The sequence below is a fragment of the Etheostoma spectabile genome, chromosome 13 (genome assembly GCF_008692095.1).
Source record: "Etheostoma spectabile isolate EspeVRDwgs_2016 chromosome 13, UIUC_Espe_1.0, whole genome shotgun sequence".
Classification (NCBI taxonomy): domain Eukaryota; kingdom Metazoa; phylum Chordata; class Actinopteri; order Perciformes; family Percidae; genus Etheostoma; species Etheostoma spectabile.
The window spans coordinates 3,513,084-3,520,704 of record NC_045745.1 but is presented as its reverse complement, the minus strand read 5'-3'; the positions used below and the strand labels follow the sequence as shown (position 1 = coordinate 3,520,704).

At 38.3% G+C, this 7,621-nt stretch overlaps 1 protein-coding gene across 8 annotated transcripts in view; it reads right to left on the bottom strand.

The window, feature by feature from the left end:
- The window catches only part of slc8a2a (solute carrier family 8 member 2a), a 27,503-nt gene extending 22,841 nt beyond the window's left edge, over nucleotides 1-4,662 (bottom strand). For 7 of the 8 annotated variants that reach the window (XM_032533071.1, XM_032533076.1, XM_032533074.1 and 4 more), the window contains exon 1: nucleotides 4,497-4,662. The gene's annotated coding sequence lies outside the window, so the exon portion shown is untranslated. Of the gene's footprint in view, nucleotides 1-793; nucleotides 930-4,496 lie in introns of all 8 variants that reach the window. The other variant, XM_032533072.1, reaches the window with a different exon arrangement.
- Nucleotides 4,663-7,621: the final 2,959 nt, after the last annotated feature.

Genomic DNA, 7,621 nt, shown 5'->3' with positions numbered 1-7,621 from the left:
GTGTGTGTGTGTGCGCGAGTATAATAATCTCATTTTTTGAATAGCTTTTGGTTTCATGCGAATAAGTATTATATTGTTTAGATAATTTAGATTTCAAAATATGTAGCAGCTCACTACACATTGTACTTTAATAATGATGTGACAAATGCATTTGTTTTATTTGATTTATAACTACAATATGGCATAATATTATACCATATGACCATGCTACTACTGTATAGCATGAAGTACATACTGTGAGATTTCAGAAAAGGCCTTTTGAGATATGGGGGGTTAGTTAGAGAGGTCAATGTCCCGCATCTCTAATCACTTTGACTCTAAATAATCCATTTGGCATCTCTAAGCCACTCTCAGCTCTCGTTTCTCCCCCTCGAGTCATTCGGCCTCTGCTATAAACGTTACACTTCCTTTTCTCGAGATTTCTCCTGCCTCTCCTTTTACAGTGTGCCTCAGGCCGGTGCACTGTATAAGAAAGAGGTAGGTGGACAGAGAGAGTCCGCATGGGGCCGGAGGTAAGGTGGACAGAAAGGGGTTCGGTAGACAAACAGCTGACAGCCAGCAGACAGCAGCTCCGGAGGTTTCCATTACCTGAGACACCCTGCCCAGCCACTGGCAGCCATGTCACCTTAGAAGGAACAGCACTTTCAACTTCAGTATGAACCCAGACAGCATCACCAGTTATGCAATATTCCGGTGACCTTCAGACACATCAATAAAGGGCCGTCCACACCAAGAACAATAACCATAACGAGATCTATAACGATGTAGGGGTGCAACGAATCACCAAACTCACGATTTGGATCACGGTTTCGAGTCAAAGATCGGATCAGTTTTTGGATCAGCAGAATGCTGCCTCCTCCAGGCTACTGCGGACGCACAGAGCTCCAGAGAGCCTGGGATGAGAGCGGGTGTCAGATCTGTGCAGAGCCCTGGAACAAAAACACCGACAGCATAATAACAACATCCAAAAACACAAGATTCACTCACTGTGATATGAGAAATACTTTCAAAGTACTACTGTATAAAAATACACAGGGCTAAAGCATCGTCCCGACACGCCACTGACCACCTATGTGAAACAAATCTCTCCGCCGTGTGTCTCTCCACTGTGTCATGTTGTAAACTCCGATGGAATCTGATTGGCTGTCAGTGTTTCTATCGTTCATCTTATTGCTTTGAAAGTGATCCCAACGATATAATTCGCACTGTTATTGTCGTTATAGTTGTGATGTGGACATCCACTTGAGTTACAACGATTTTTAAAACTATATATTTATAGTTACTGTTTGAGTTTTGGTTCTTGGTGTGGACGGCCCTTAACACACCAAATATACAAACCCATCCTGCTGGCTGTGACGTGTGATGGTGCCAACAGCACAAACAATGCTGCCTGCACTTTGACTATCACTACCCGACCTCCGTGAGCAATCACTAATCTTTGAAATGGAATTTTTTCCACCCGATGTAACTCATAAGGAAAACATCTGTACTTATTACCCAGTCTAAGTTAACATATTGCTCATGTACATGGTTGGGCAGTCTAAATGAAAACAGAAAATGACAGCAAGGAAAAAGTCAATAAAACCCAAACTTATATTTCCCTTTGAAACTATTTGTGGTGCCTTTTAGTCTTGACCACGGCCGCTTCAATTCAGGGAAACAATCTAGTTTAGACCAACGACATGTTAACAAAATGTGCAGAGGCAGCCAGCAGGCCTGAACACACAATGGGAGTCAATGAAAACAAAACAGACCCCCACAGGCACTAACTCTCCTCTCGCACTTGCTCACACACACACACACACACACACACACACAGACTGGTAAATAATATCCATTACAGCGTACACTGCTGTAACCTCAAGCTCCTACATTATTTCTCTGATCCTAATGTATGTGGCAGGAGCTTTTGGCTTCATTTATAGTATAATTACATTATTAGCTAAATGAGGTACAGCAATCTAATTCACTTAAGGTCAAAGAGACCCATCCATAGGTTTTTACTTCCCAAAATCAAGTGGACAAAAAGTCAAATATACAGTTTGACTGATTGATCATAGAGGAGATGTGAGGTGTTGTATAGCCCTTTGTCCTGTGGCACCCCCGATGGCACCCATGCTGTTTCTGTACATGTATACTATGCCGCAGCATTTGTTTACTTGAGCTGCCACATACGGGGGTGGGGGGTTCCATTTCAGGATAAGTGTCAGTGAGCTTAAGTGTTTGTATTGTTTGTATCTTCCAGATTTCACGAAAGACAAGAACGTCCAAAGACAAAAACGGTATACTGCGGACAACTTGTAAACAAGGCTGCAAATAACCATTATTTTCTTATGGATGCATCTGCTACATCTACATCCGATACATCTTTCTTGATAATTAATTTGTATATAAAATGTCAAGGACACATTTAAGATGAAACAACGTCCACAGTCTAAAATCTAAAGACATTAAATGTCCACTGACTTAAGAAAAAAGAGAGAAGCAAATGGAGAGAAGAGAAAATACTCACATTCATTAAGCTGGTAACAGGCAAATATTTAGCTGTTTTTCAGATGAAAAGTAAAAAGAAATTGTAAAAAAAAAGAGTTGCTGATTTTTCAATCAGTCCACTAAGTATTTCAGCTCCCCGTGTAAATCGACTCATAGCCAACAAAATAAGTTCTCTTTTAATATACAGTCAATTGCTTTTGCCATGATTATGTAGAACTATAGGGACAGAACGATGCATTGTAAATCGGTTCAAAATGATGGAAATGTGTAAGGATTACAACCGGTTGAGATGAAAAATTTATCGCGACACCATTTTTAAATGGCCTGTGGGATCTGTTTTAATAATAAAAAGTGTATTTGCGTATTTAATTTTTTTAAAGATACGATACAACGTCACTGATGGGAGGACACACCTGTTGTTTTGCACAGTTTATAGAAATAAAGAAATCATTTTCAGTCATTTGTCTGCAGCTTGTCCTTAAAATTGTGACTCCTATCGAATCGTGAGTGGAGTGTATTGTTACATCCCTAATGAATTATCTGAAATGCATGTGTTAACATGTTGTGTGGTGCTGAAATGACCCAAAGTTAGTTCATTTTTATCCATTCTAAAACACTGCATATATGAATATTAAGTGTAACATATCAAGAGAGGAGCCACAAAGAGTGCCATGCAAAATCGAAAAAGAGCCTTTTTCGGATGCTTACTGAAAAGTGATATAAGCGATATCATCTGGGTAATCAAATATAATGGATTGGCACTGGGGGCGTATCTGCCGTCAACGCCTGCTGTCTCACACATCAGCAACTGTCAACTTGCCTGTAGGCAGCCAGCACTCGTGGACACAAGAGCCGGCCGACAACCTGCTAAATGAATGATGCTTTTATAAATGTCGGCTCTGAAGTGCAGACCTTATCAGAAAATGTCAGGGAGAAGGCAAATTGATCTTTCCGAGTCAAATCGATGGGACCTGCTAAGTGTCCGGCCGGATCACACAAACATCAATACACAGTTGACTTAAAAGTGGACATCCAGTTTCAATTTAATTTATGAAATGTATTTCTTCAGCCAGAAGAAACTGGCAAAAAAATGCTGCTGTTAAACAAAACGTTGTTCAGAAAAGTTACATTACATGTCTATATAAATAGCCATTAACAATAATAGCCTACAGTGGTGATTCTCATGAGATATTTTACAGTTGTGGATGTACATTATGGTTTTATATTATTGCACTAATGTCCCGTACTTGTCTGTGAATTTACAGTTGAATTTAAACATGCCAACATGTTTGACAAGTTATGTATTTGACAAGTTAAAGTATATTGAGAAACCGTTAAAAATAATTAAAAAAAAAAAAAAGTTAGTTGTGGAAGTAGGTCTAAAGTTACACATGCAAACACATGGGGAAGATTTTGCCCAATTGTTTTACCATGTAATATATCAGTATTACATTATATTTCAGTGTACTTTTTAGTGTTTCTAATGTAGAGCCACACCAATTGTATATATACTACTAGCTAGTAGGCTAGCTACACACTATGGTTTAACTGGTCCCCAGCAATAAGAAAAAAAGGTTTCTACTCACTGATATTTAATATTAATATATTATCTTAGCCACTCTTATTCTGTATTTTTGTCACTTGTTTAAGTGACCTCATAAGTTAGCTACGTCTTATAATATGCATTTCTGTGATGAATAATACATATACGACAGGATTTATTGAGACACTAAAGCTATCTTATGACTTTGAAAGGGCTAGCTAAATAAAACTTTATTTGTGGGAAAACTTTAAATAACCCGTTGCTCTTGTCTAGCTAGTTATTTAAGTCAATATTTTGTAGGATATAGCTAGCTAGCTAGCTAGCTAAAGGGGTAGTGTAGCAACCTATTTAATATCACTAACGTGATGTTATCAATCAAAACTACAGAGGGGTCACGAGGGCGTAGCCTTTAGCAGTTTATCCCGCACCTGTTCCTCTACCCTTCCCTTTCGGCTCTTACCTTCGGGTTTATGGCACAGCTCCACCAAAGGCTGGCATTGCTTCTGAAAGTTTGGAAACACACGCCCGGTAAAACTATCCCCGTCTCGACACACAGCTCAACCCACAGACTGAACTTTCCCGTTAACTCACATTACCGTTAACCAACGTGATGCTGCGAGCTCACTCGGAGGATATCATGATGCGTTCAGGGTCTCCTCTGACGTTTCTGGTTCGGACTTTGTGAAGTTGTAAAAGCGACTTCTTGAGGCTGATTTAAGTATTTGTGCTCGGAAACTATAACAGAAATGTGTATTCGGTGACCGTTAAGTATTCAGTGAAATTAAAAGTCAAACTGCAAGTTTTTGTTTCAGCAGAAAGATGCTGCATGAATGGCGTGTGTTTTATTTTAATACATGAAGTTCTCTTCCGAGGTGTTTTCGAGAGCACTTGAACGCGGCACATGAAAGGGGAAAGTGCGCAGCTGCAATGCTGATAGATTAGTGTGGTAAATGGGCGTCCGGTCGCTGTCAAATCTGCGTTTAGCTGCCCAGTTATTTCTCCCCTATTACTGGACCAATTCTGATTATTTGCAATACATATACTTGCTGTTTTGGCCGTATTTCGACTGATGATAAGTTATAGACAGTGAGAGCACTCAAACAAAGTGAGGGCTCTCACTGTACAGTCACAATACACCTGAGGAAGGCCTACATTTGCACAAATAAAGTTCTTTTTCTGGAGCATTCATCTGTTCAGACTTCACTCACTTTCTCTGAACATGCATTCTTTTTGTTCTGCAGCAGCAATTGGATGTGCACAACGTTGTCTTTTTTTGTTACAGTGAGCACTGACTTTTTCCTGAATCTGGACACATTCATAATAAACATATTCATCTACTGGGATTACAACTCAGTTTAGTGTGTAGGCTACGTTTTTTTAACCCTCCTGTTGGCCTCGGGTCAAATTTGGCCCATTTTCAAAAGGGTTCTCTATCAGAAATTTGGGTTTCTTTTAACCAAATTGTCATAAATAAAAAATAACGAGGATGGTTCCTTACAACGCTCATATCAAGTAAAATAAACGATCGATACACTACTTTCATTACATTGGTTTAATTTTATAGCATTGGAAAAAAAATGATAAAAGAACGCTACAAAAAAGTGGAAAAAAAGATCAGAAAAGCTGAAAAAAGTGGGAATAAAACAACAAAAATGTCAGAAAGCGCAGAAAAAAGGGGATAAAAACATTGGAAAAAGTGACAGAAACATCAGAAAAGTGATTAATGGGTTTCAATTTTAAATTCATACCCGGAAAAACAAAAGTCGCATGGTCAATGGGGTGACAACACAAGGGTTATGGACAACTTTTTCCGTCCCTCGAGTCCACAAGTTGTAAATGTGCCAATTTCTCGTGAGACGCCCTTTATAAGCGGTTGCAGTTGTAAGTCATCAGTAAACAATTTTGGGTTCGCGATGTTAAAGCGTAGAAAACGTTCGCGACACCGCACGAAAGTTGCCTTCTGCTTACGTAGGAACGTTTTCTTGACGACCTGGGAACGTTTGGTAATAAAAAACGTATGGTTCGGGGAACGTTCGCGGAACGTTGTTTACCTAATGTTCCATAAGGGAACGATCGCTTTTTCTTACTTTTTGTTCCTTTTGTCAACACTTTTGACGATTTTCTTCAATGTTTGTCACGTTTTTTTGACGTTTTCAACACTACGTAACACAAACTTATTAACTTTAGATTTGGAATTTATGGTGAAAAACCTCATTCATAGGAAATTATACCTAACGTTTGAGTTAGAAAAGCAGAAATTAGGAATTATTTCGACTAAAATGAAAGGAATGGATGTTGATGCATAATCACAGACTGGAATATGTCAACTTTTACTCAATACTATTTCAAAACCACTTCAATTTTTTTTCAAATGCTATAAAATTGAATAAGACGCCCCAAAATGAATGAAAGTAGAGATTTTGTACTTGCCAAAGAGTGTTGTGTGGAATCAGTTTTGGGTAATTACAATTGGGTAGTTAGCCCTCATGTTGTCCTTGGGTCAAATTTGACTCGTTTTCAGTAAAAAAAAATATTTTTGTCACAAAAAATGAGCCGTTGAAACAAGCGCTGAAAATGTCAACATTAAAAAAACATCTAAACTCCGACAAAATTCCGACAAAAATGACGGAAAGAATGATAATAATGTTGAAAAAAAATGACCAAAATGTTTTTTTTTCAATGGTTAAAAAGAACATGGATATAGAAAAATGGGTCAATTTGACCCGAGGACAACATGGGGGTTATAAAAGTTACGGTCCTGGGAACGTTTGCGGAACGTTGTTTGCCTAACATTCGGGAACGTTGCCTGAAGGTTACCCGTTTGCTGGTATGGCTTTATTAATGGTTAATACTGAATCTCTGAATGCTTTGCAGATTATTTTAAGCCATTAGTAAGAACATAGACTACTTTATTTGGAGCTTCCCAAGTTATGAATGTTGGTAGTCCATTAATATGCAGAAAAATAATGCAGCCAAAGGGAGTTTTCACAACCTGGAAACCCAAAAGTTGTTCTATCGACGGCTTATAAAATGATCTATAAAGCATTAGAAAAGCCATTAGTTAACTAACCCCTAACCCTTTTTAAAGGGAGACTCATAAGAAAGTGATTAGACATCAACATTTTTCCAAATATCTTAGAAAATAAATAAGAACCTTATACATAGACCACACAATTTTAACCCGGTTTTGCGGTCAAATAAGATTAGTTTATGGAATGGATCTTCACTAAAACTACCTCTTATATTATTGTTTTTCAATTTATTTATTTTTTTGTTTGCTTGATTTGGCCCATTCACCTTCCTCTCTACATATTCTTATGTTGTATATATTGAAAAATAAACTACCTCCTAATAAATCCCAAAGAGAAGAGGCTAAACTTTTGGGTGTGATGATTGACAGTAGATTGTGTTGGGACAAACACGTTCAGAAACTGGGAACTAAAATGCGCAACACCTTGTCGGTTATTAAAAGGTGTGCAAACATCATAACGCCACAGACAGTAAAACAAGTCCTTCAGGCTTGGTTTTTTTTCCACATCTGGATTACTGTTCAGTGGTGTGGTCCAGCACTTCAGCAAATAATGT